Below are 9,361 nucleotides of genomic sequence, written 5' to 3' on the forward strand. Positions count from 1 at the left end.
TTCTAATCTGTAAAAGCTGTCCAAAGCTGAATAATCCTATAATATAAAGGTAAAGAGAAAATCATAGTGGGAGTTCTGTTTTTGACTGAATGAAAATGTTTTGCTCAATAATTCTAAAATTCTGATTCACCATGAGTTTATCTGTCTTGGTCTTAAGGATTACTTCAGGTGTATAATCCTTTTGCACTCACTGTCACTTCTTGTACTAGCTGTTAACAAGACAGACGAGTTCTATAATGCAAAAATGCATAATGGGGTGGGGGGAGTGGTCCTCAAGAGGCTTGAAAACAACTTGTTCCCTGTCTAAATAGGGTCTTCGATTCTTCTCTACATCAGCTCTTTGTTTCTTTCAGAGCACTATTTCAACAACAACAACAACGACAATCTTGTTTAGTTGTGTTTCCTTCTGTCTTTCCCTTTCACTGAAGTATAACCTTTGGTACTGCAGGAACTTGTCTGTGATTATCATACTTTCTCCCTTGATCCTGGTGGAGTGGCTGACACAGAGTAGCCCATCAATGACTGAAGGATAAAACAGGATACAGGGTCATCGTGTTAGTAATTCTGTCTCTTAAAGTGATAGTTTTCCTATCTCTATTTATATAAACCTTAAACTTCCCAGAAATAGCTGGGTATTACTTATAATCTCCAAAATACGTAGAGGAAAGACATGACAAGTGAGAATTCCCCAGCCCTATTTCTTTTCATTAAGAAGCCAGCAGAAAGATTCCTTGGTCAAAAGCCAAGGAAGAAACACTTATATTCTCTGTCTCAGCAAAATAAGTTACTGAATAAACTACAAACTCATCTTTTCTGCCTGAAGTTCTGATTTCAGGTCAAGGATCCTGTGATGCTTTTCCATGGCACCTCTATTTTTCTCCTTTCTAGTTCATAGAATTCCGAGGGATCTGATCCAGGCAGTATAGGTTTTCTCATACAAAAGGTCACATTTCTCCAGTGTGCTTAGGTACAGATAGCAGAGTAGTCAATACAGAGCGAAACAGAATATTATTTTGTATTAAATAAATAACAGTTATGACTATGTTTTAAGAATGTCAGAGGAGGAAAAATGAAAGACCTTTCATCATGATTTTAGATAAGGAGAAGGGAATTAAAATTTCTGGCGGTTCATCGTACACTAGCCACTGTAGTTGAATTTACATGTGTTACCTAATTTATCTATGTTAACAGTTATCTTTTTAAAAATTATTTATTTGTTCATTCATTTATTATTATGTATTTTTAGAGACAGAGTCTTGCTCTGTCACCCAAGTTGGAGTGCAGTGGCAAGATGATATTTCACTGTAAGCTCAAATTCCTGGGCTCAAATGATCCTCCTGCCTCAGCCTCCCATGTAGCTAGGACTACAGGTGCATGCCAACACATCCAGCTAATTTTTAATTTTTTTTGTAGAGATGGAATATCGATATGTCACCCATGGTGGTCTTGAACTCCTGGCCTCAAGTGATCCCCCCTCTTTGGCTTCTCAAAGTGCTGGGATTACAGGCATGAGCTACCATGTCTGGTCTCCTTTTTGTAATTTAATAAAAACCTTTTGGGCACAATAGTAGGTAATGGAGACCCTGTAAAGAGAGGGTTTATAACATTTAATAGATATTATGAGTCTAAATATTTTATTCATATAAAAATAGAATAAGAATTATTTTAGATTTAAATTTTATTTAGAACATTTTCTTTACTGCTGATACTTTATTCTTTCTCTAACACAACATTCCAATTAAATCAGAAATGATAAATAGCTAATATTTTTGAGTGCTTATTATGTCCATTCTGTTCTAAGCCTTTTACATCCATGATTAAATCATGTAATTCTATGAAGTGGATTCTATTTTCATTATCCCTGCTTTATAAGAAAAAAATCTAAAGCATACAGTTTAAGTTACTTGCTCAAGGTCATCCAAGTACTGACGGTTTAAGTCCAGATAGTTTGAATGCAAAGACTAAGTTTTAGCCCCTATTATCATCGTACTTAAGAAGGAAATGATGAAACTCAAAAAGGCTTCTTTGTATATTGAGAAATTAAATGTGGAGTTGATTTCTCTACACCTTGATCCACAATTCCATTTCATCATGAACAATCAAAACACAATATATAACCTGGGATTCTTTAAAGGAAAAAAATATATATTATAAAGCAAGTCTCAGCTGCCTCACTGGGGGAAACCTCCTCCTGAGATTATTGTGTTGATGGAACTCTAAAGACATTTTAAATAACGACTATACTTGTCAACCCATCTTTCCTTCCACTGATTATAATTCTTATTTGATAACTGATCCATGTGGATTAGAAGGAAGACTAAAACAGAATGACTTGACCCAAGATGACACTTTTTAAAAAAGTATTGTATTTGAAAAGTCATATGTGTTGCCTAGTTCACATAGTTATAATACTTTAAAACTTACTGAAATAAATTGATAAAATCATAAAAATAGAAGTCAAATTATCACACAAACGGGAATGCTTCTTTGGGGGAGGGAGGTTGGCAATTGATTTTCCCACCATCTACAATCACTCTATTCTTGTCTAGTAGCAGTGAAGTCTTGAATGTCTGCTTGCAGGTATGATTCACTGTTTGTGAGGTCTTACTGAATTAAAATCATCTAAGGCGTTTTTCCTCAAAGAAAATAAGAGTTTAAGAAACAATTAAAAAGCAGTGTTTCACAACTTCACATTATTGTCCCCCAAGAGCAAAACATCTTTGATCAATCACTTATTCTATTTGTTTTTTTCCCCCTAAAGATAAATGAATAACCTGAAACCAGAAAAAAGGTATCAGTAAATATTTCAATTTTGTGATCTGGAAATAAATATGTCATCTGTCATATTCCAAAATATTGTACCCTATATTCTAAATATATAATACCACACAAGGTAATAAATATGTTTTGAGTAACTTTATACTAATGGTGACTTCTATTTATTAATTACACTCTTTGGATCAGATCTTATAACTTGTATTTGAAAGATAATTCTCCAGTCTTTTTTTGGGGTAAAGACTAAATATTGTGTAAGCAGGACTACCTATCTATCCCTTCAGGAGATAGAATTAGAGACTTGAATTCGGTTTATTAAAAGAAGTGTTTATTGAGCTTTAATATTGTATCAGACACTACGGTAATTCCAAAGATAAATAAGGCTTGGTTCCCTTCCTAAATGTAGAAAACAGATGATTTTATTTCTCTGTGGTATATACAATAATAAAGGCAAGTACAAGTTTCAGCAGAACCACAGAGAAAGCCAGTTGGGCAGTGGTAGAATCCAAATAGAAACCGTAAGTATCATTATACGATGTAGAGTAGAAACTTAAGGGAGAAAGATGCATCATCAGGTGAAACACATTAGTGTGGAGAGAGGGCAGAGGAGTTTGGGTGTCAAAAAGTAAATTACAGACAAAGAGGCAAGTGTAAGCAGAGACAAAGGAGAACTGTGGAGGGTTAAAATAAACCAGTGATAGTTATTAGAAAACTTAAATCCTTTTGGTTAAAAAGCATGGTCTCTAGAGCCAGGCTGCCGGGGTTCAAACTCCAGTTTGTAACCATGGACAAGTCACTTAACCTTGTTGTTCTTTGGTTTGCCCTTTCATAAAACGGAAATGAGGATAATAATAGAATTATATCCTATAAGGGTATTTTCAAAATTAAATGTGCAAGATGCTTATAAAAGCAACTGGCACATAGTAAGCACTCAATAAAAGTTACTATCATTATTTTAAACTACAAAAGGAAGAGAGCCAATGGGCAAAAGAGCTGATTTTAGCAGCACATTAAAAAATCAACGCTGAAAATGAACTCTATTTCCAACCCCAACCTGAAGAGTCACAAATGACAAGAGAATGAATCAGAGCAAACAATGTGAATGTTACTTGCAAAGCTTCATCACCACATACACATCTGACAATAGCTCAAGAGCATCAACTTTGCTTATGGAATATATTCATTTATCCTCTGATTTTGAAAATAACAGCTTTTGTACTCCTTGAATCTATAGTGATTGGCATATTGCCAGTCAAAAATAACTGAGTCAAGGACATTGTGTTTCAAATTTACGATGCAATACAAATTCCCTGTTAAAAGGCAAATCCTTCATTTCAAATTGTTGACTCAGATAATCCTTAAAAAAGAATTTCAGCTGTTTAAATTTAGCATGCTGAGAAAGACCAATCTTAAAATATTGTTTGGCTCTATGCCCATAACATTTTCATTTTATTTCTTGTTAGTGTTTATCTTCTGTGATAAGAAGACAAGTGACAGTGATCATGTTAGTTTCCGTAACACTTCACATTTTACCTAAATGAACCATTTTGTTTTCATCCTCACCAGTTAAAGATGGTCTTTTGCTTCCTGGCAAATTTTCAGAAAATGCTTATGCAAGAACCAGTGATATTTCCAATTACTGTTTTACCTCTTCAGTCATCATTTGGCCTTCGTTCTCCACTTTCCTTTAAATCATCATCTTTTTCTCTTTAAAAAATTTATGTACAGGAGATTATCTGAAGACAAGCCTAATCTAATTTTTATAATCAGACCTTACAACTATTTAAAGAAATGTTTAGAGTCTGTGCTTTATCTGTGACTAAAGCTCTCCACCCCCCACACACCCCAAAGAGTTTGTTCTTTATTGTCCCTCAGGAAAAAGAATTTGGACATATTTTTAGACCAGCCTCCCACCATGTAATCCCCATATTTTCTTTTTATTCTCCTTTGGTTTTGGATCTTCCAACTTTTCTCCTCCTATATTAACTCCATCATCTTCCTTCCTGGCAATGCCTCTATGTTCATTTCTACAGTTTGTACAGTCAAAGCAGGCTCTGAAATTGGAATGGTGAGCATACTATGTTTGGATTTGGGGTCACTATAAGTTTCAATTTAGGTAGATCCAATCTTGGGTATCAGAGCAGGGAGCCTCTCTCCTAACTCTTATGATTTCTCAATTACTCCCCACCCACTGCAGCCACAAAATGATACACTCACCCCACCTGGTCCACATTCCAGTACCACTTTAATAAAAAAATGTAGCAAAGTGATTAAGAATTAGAGTTAGTCACTCCTGGGGGATAATCCTAACCCACCATTTACTAAATATGTTGCTTTCAGCAATTTGTTTATTCCATCTGGGATTGAGTTTCTTCTATGTGGGAGAAAATACTGTCTCCTTCCTCTATCTGTTATATCATAAATGAGAGAACATATTCAAAGCACTTGACCCAGTACCTGCAATTAGCTCACTCAAAATAACTGCCAACTACTCATTCGTTGTGTGATGAGCAAACATACATGGAAATATCTAGGGAGTTGTCAAGGAGTTGAACCTACTTCATATTCAATATCTAAGGGTGAACAGTGCATGGGACTCTTACTGGAGGTCAGATTTTGTAGTTGATGTTTCACAAAAGAAAGAAAATGCTATGGATGGGAGAGAGGCAATCGGAAGAGGCTTCTTCACAGTTTTCCCTAAAGCTTCCTCTGAGCAGGTGCTCCTGGCCTAGAGGTATTACTCTTAAGTGAATAATGCCACAGTATCATGCATATATAAATATAGCTTGGTTCCTGAGGCCAGGCAGGAGAAGAAGGATCCAAAGAAGGATAATACTAAAATGTCATTTAAAGCCTATATATCACATTATAGTCATTATTAGTAGGCAAAATTAGATTTAAGGATCAGCAGATATCTTTGTCTGGCTTGTCTGGCTACAACTCTTTCTACTTTCAGTAGAATGCAAAAAACAAAAAAACATGAGTCATAGGATACTTGCCTAGTTCAAACTCTGTCCCAGCAAACTTTACCAATGGTTTTAACTTAAACTATTAAACAATTTAAATAATTGTTTTATTTCAAAAGGATCTTGATAATCTTCCTAGCTATAACATGAGCTTAGATTACTAGTAGGACAAGAAAACTATGAAGCAAAGGCATTGTCACACTCAACTCCACCTACCTAAGTTTCTATCTTTAAAGAAATTTTAACTTCCTGTCAGTGATCTCAGCCTGATTTTCCTTCTCTTGAGCTAAATACTCAAAGTTCAAATAATGCTACATTCTAGAGTATCAGTGAACTGCTTGCAAACTTGTTCCAACCATATTCTTCTAGTTTTTATATAGACATTTCCTTTTCTTTCTTACTGCTATCTAAAAATTTTAATCACCATCATGTATGCACTATCATTACAAATATATCCCCTGGGTTATATTTCACACAGCAATTTATAAAGTCACATGTAGTATTTACTCACAGGGAAACTACACGTGAGGAATGGGTTGCCTGTATCAAATCAAGTACTCCAACAATGCCAAAAATATTAAGTTAAGTCTTTATACTTGGAGATCCCCGAGATGAGTAGAATGTAAGTCAAAACGATTCAAATTACATTCTAGACATGTTTTATTTTTATAAAATTATGAAGATTAGGCAGAGTAGAGATGGAGTAATACAATTTAAAACTAAAATTATAGGATAGAAGTGGCCCTTAGTTTCCTCTTTTCTAATGACAGAGGACTTCAGAATTACTCTGAATTTCACATTAGTTATTTCCTAAGTTTTGAACTTGCTTATCCTGCAGACTTTATGGTAGTATATGGAAGTGTCCAGCTTAAAAATCCTAGATTCCATTTAGGCAATTTCCATTTTTTCAATAATCTTTCTTGGATAGAAATGTAATAATATAGCAATTTCTCCAATGATTCTCCTATTATGTCTAACATTTTTGTGTAATATATCCTTTCTGCTTAAAAGATTTTATTCTCCTTTTTTTTTCCATTATAAAAATCTGGTCAATGTAAGAGGCCCTGGTTAGATACACCAACATTTTTAGATTAATTATTTCTGGTTTCTTTTCTAGAAAAGACCTTTGGTATTCTGCAGGCATTCATGTTTATTTGGTCATTTGCTTTACAATGGCCTGGACCTTGCTGACTTGTTTTTAAAAGAGTTGGTTATCTGCAATTTGAGCAACCAGTTGAAGTTGTTTTTTAAAAGTTTTTTAAGCCTTCATTTTCAGCCAGTGAACACAATGCTGCTTGGTTTCTAAGTATAGAGCAATCTATGTAAAAATCACCCCTTTGAAATCACAAGAAAAAGACTGTTTAGCAGGTGGAAGAGATTATTGCAGCAGGAAGAAACTGGGGGAACCCTCCATGTGCACCCACTAAGGAGTATTTGAATGTTTATCATATCATCAGTGTTGCCTAGGCTGTTGCCTAGCAGTTACCTAGACACCTACTTCACATTTTATTTTAATATGGCAAATCAAAGACTTATTTTGTTTTGTTCGTTTGCTTGGTTTTTTTTTTTTTTTTTTTTTTTTTCACAGATTAGGTATAAATCTGGAATGGAATTTGTAACAATTAACTAGGGCATCTGAAAGTCTAAACCAGCCTCTTTATGAATTTTCTCTGGAATAGGCAAACTGCCATCTCATCCGTAACTTTCAGGAGACCATTCTTGGAATTACATCTAGAACACATTTGCCAGTTTTGTTGCCTGAAATCACAACGGACTGGGGGTGCACTTTCTGCAAACCCAACACACAAGCGGAATCCGTCTGCAAATAACTGAGAGTAGCCCGACTATAGCCTAAGTAGGACAGGAGTCAGGGAGACAAACCGATTTAGCATTTCACGGAGAATTCAAAAGCTATGCTTTTCTAACTTTCCTCGCCATTTCTTCCTAGCCTCCCTTCCCCCGCACCACATACCCAGAAGCCACTCGATTTGCCAGCCGTGTCCAGTGTAACTTACTGCAGTGTGATGCAGGCGCAGGCTGGGCGCATCTCTGGAGCGAGAGCGGCTGCTTTGCCGGAGCGGAGCTGGGACCGGCCGGCTCTCCGGATCCTTTCCAGTCCCACAGTCCGCTCAGCGGGGACGGCTCCCACACAGCCCGGCTTCCCCAGAGGAGTGGAGCTTCAAGAACTCTGCTCACAGCATCCTCCTTCCTCCCGCCACCCCCTTCCAGAACACCCGGCCCATTGGAACTAGAGTCTGAAAGATGGAAATCTACTTCCAGGCACCAGCACCGGCTGCCTGCAGTTCACCGGTCCCCGATCATTTGCAACTCAAAATCAGCGGAGGCTGAAAGACGTGGGTTTCCGGAGCCTGAAAGTCATCTTTGGCATCCCCCTTCCCCATCTCTCACTCCTCCCACTTCACTTCGCCCCCCTTCTCCACAGCGGCCACCTCCGGTCCTTCCGTCTCCCACTCAAGCTAGCTATCACAAATGATTATTTTCTTATACAAGCCAATAAGCATCGGAAGGAAACTGAATTTGTCGGAGATGAAATACCTGTTGTCCATGACTAACGCTCTTCTCTCATCTTTCTTAGTCCTTGATTTATCTCAAGATGCGTTGATATTGGAAGTCTGTGCAGAGTGTGTGTGTGTGTGTGTGTGTGTGTGTGTGTGTGGTGAGGAGGAGGCAATCTGCGCGGCTGCAAGCAACAGCCCTGCCTAGCTGTGGCTCTGCCGCTTCTCCAGCTGCTGTTGCTACTCTTGCTGTTGTAGCTCAGGGAAAAATGAGACAGGGAGACAAGGCTTTACAGCTGTTTAACTGCTGGTCCGCTTTTAAGACCGGCCTGGGAGGAGACAGTGCAGGCACTAGTGGCTGTCGTTTAGACTGTAAGCTGTATTCCCTGCAATTACTACCATTCAGTATACACTTCCTCTCCAGCAGGAAACCTGTCTCCCCTCTCCGTTTTACTAACTATAGTCCTTGATGGGTCATTATTCAGCAAGCACCTGCCTAACCCACTTCTCCCAGTTGTAGCAGCTGCATGCTCTCTTGCTGCATTCCAATTTGGTAACCTGGGAGCAGGTGACTGGAGGACGGATGAAGATAAAGTAGAAAGACAGTTAAATATGAAGAGGGAAACTGTATGTATGGGTAACCAATCAGGGCACGGATAAAAATGATCATTTTTAACCCGTGTATGAAATAATGTATTGGGGGTAATCAGAAGATAAACCAGTCCATAATCAAGTTGTTTACAGAATGTGTGCAAAACCAGATAGTTTTTAAGGAGCGTGCTTACTAGCTTAAATGCAGGGTATCTTGATATACAAGTCCTGTCGTGACTCTCAGCTTCCCCACGTAACATCCACAGTGAATTCAGTGCATTAATATCTCTCCTTCGCTACAAACTCTGGTGAAACCAACTCATCCCTGTCATCTATTAACTCTCTTTATTGTTTGCACATTCTCTGCCCTCATTTATCTCCAACATGCTCTCACATAAAATGATATTCAGCAAAACTTAGAATGAAAGATGTTCTTAAACCCCCAAAGACTAGATTACTTCTTAATGACTAACTTCATTTAGTCTAGCAATAGTTTGTCTTCACTTTCTTGTG

The 9,361-nt window shown here is 37.4% G+C and overlaps 1 protein-coding gene across 1 annotated transcript in view; it reads right to left on the reverse strand.

Annotated features, from left to right (window-relative positions):
- DGKB (diacylglycerol kinase beta) overlaps positions 1-8,067 on the reverse strand; it is a 643,035-nt gene extending 634,968 nt beyond the window's left edge. The window contains exon 1 of the mRNA XM_045565381.1: positions 7,757-8,067. The gene's annotated coding sequence lies outside the window, so the exon portion shown is untranslated. The remainder of the gene's footprint in view (positions 1-7,756) is intronic.
- Between the last annotated feature and the right edge of the window lie 1,294 nt (positions 8,068-9,361).

Source organism: Lemur catta, chromosome 11 (genome assembly GCF_020740605.2).
Source record: "Lemur catta isolate mLemCat1 chromosome 11, mLemCat1.pri, whole genome shotgun sequence".
Taxonomy (NCBI): domain Eukaryota; kingdom Metazoa; phylum Chordata; class Mammalia; order Primates; family Lemuridae; genus Lemur; species Lemur catta.